Source organism: Diaphorina citri, unplaced genomic scaffold (assembly GCF_000475195.1).
Source record: "Diaphorina citri unplaced genomic scaffold, Diaci psyllid genome assembly version 1.1 scaffold1665, whole genome shotgun sequence".
Taxonomy (NCBI): domain Eukaryota; kingdom Metazoa; phylum Arthropoda; class Insecta; order Hemiptera; family Psyllidae; genus Diaphorina; species Diaphorina citri.
In genome coordinates this window covers 69,449-71,112 of record NW_007379091.1, presented here as the reverse complement: position 1 = coordinate 71,112, position 1,664 = coordinate 69,449, and the positions used below count along the sequence as shown (strand labels likewise).

Sequence of the window (1,664 nt, the reverse complement as noted above, 5' to 3'; positions counted from 1 at the left end):
GGGAGGGAAGCAGGGGAGGAAGAAGGAGGGCGTGTCGGGGGGTGTGGGCGTGGGAGGAGGACTGAGCAAGAAGACGACAAAGGCGAAACGACGCGATGGTCATGCCCATATGATAGGTGAGTGATTTACTGACGAGGTTCGTATAACCTTAACCTTTCGGGTCGAGTGGATTGGAACACATCACATGCCTGAAGCACACTCCATTTGTCAAGGGTCCAGGACGTCTAGGTATTGCCTCGCCCTTGGGATCAATTTAATGTCAAGAAACCATTTATCGATGAAAATTTTTAATGAAACAATAAGTTAACTTATAGGGCTATTTTTCTCCTACACCTAAGCCTCGGAGTGGGCTTTTGTGTACGTGCCTTACTGAGTAGGGTTAAACAAGCTGGGCCCGTCCCTCCGGGAATTTTTTAGCCCGTAGTTTATTCGATCGTGACTAGAGAAAATCAGTACCTATGTACCTACCTACTGACGAGGTTCGTATAACTTTAACCTTTGGGGTCGAATGGATTGGAACACATCACATGCCTTCAGGCACACTCCATTTGTCAAGGGTCTAGGTATTTCCTCGCCCTTGGGATCAATTTCAAGAAACCATTTATCAATGAAAATTTTTAATGAAACAATAAGTTAACTTATAGGGCTCTTTTGCTCCTACACCTAAGCCTCGGAGTGGGCTTTTGTGTACGTGCCTTACTGAGTAGGTTAAAACAAGCTGGGCCCGTCCCCTCCGGGAATTTTTTAGCCCGTAGTTTATTCGATCGTGATTAGAGAAAATCAGTACCTATGTACCTACCTAATTTGTTTAATATTCAGTTTATTATTATTCTTGATTTGATTCTTTGATTTTACTTTCATGCAATGATTTAAAATCAAGACTAGAAGGACGGGCTAAAAAAGAGCAGCTGACTTGATAAAACTTACTAGAAACACCGAATCCTTATAAAGTAGGAAAGGATAACCGCGAGGTATGGGCGAAAAAGTTTGGAACCAACTTTATGAAACACCTCAAAATGATATTTAACCGGCATGTGCCATTTTGTATTTTTCTATACTCATTAGATGTTTAATGTTCGCAGGTGTTATGGTGAGACAATGGCAGTCGGAATGTTCACGCCTAGCTGTACTGTTTGCCACCTGGTTTTTCAATCTGGTTTGGGATATTGTGGCCATGTCGTCTGGATTGATGTTCTACTTGTAAGTCTATCCAACATCTGTTCGTCAGTACTTGATAGATGAAAATTTTCTTATTGGTGAGGCTTATTTATTATTATTTTTTTAAGAGGTTTGACAGAGGGAACTGTAACTGCTATGGTCTTACCCTCCCGAAATCGAAGAGAGAAGGAACACAGGATAGAAGAAACCCAGCCGTTCCGAGAACGAACATTATCCCATCAGCTTAGTTGGTAGGATAAAATCCGCCCGGGCGGATTTTATCCTACCAACTAAGCTAACTAGGCTGGCAAAAAAATCGAATGAAACTCACGACAAGTGAGAAAGGGACTTTACATATACAACAACTTTACCAACACCGGTAGCCACCTACCTGTACACTCCCGAGTTAGCCGTTTCTTAACATTGATACACAAGAGGACTGTTTTGTCCCAGGGTACAGAAGTTTCGAACGAGTCTCCAATGAAGTAATAGTCACACGCAAAATC

At 42.2% G+C, this 1,664-nt stretch overlaps 1 long non-coding RNA gene across 1 annotated transcript; it reads left to right on the top strand.

Moving 5' to 3' along the window:
* LOC113470556 lies at positions 1-1,175 on the top strand. The gene is made up of 2 exons (XR_003393577.1): positions 1-116; positions 1,083-1,175. It is a non-coding gene; the product is annotated as an uncharacterized LOC113470556 (long non-coding RNA).
* The last annotated feature ends 489 nt before the right edge of the window (positions 1,176-1,664 follow it).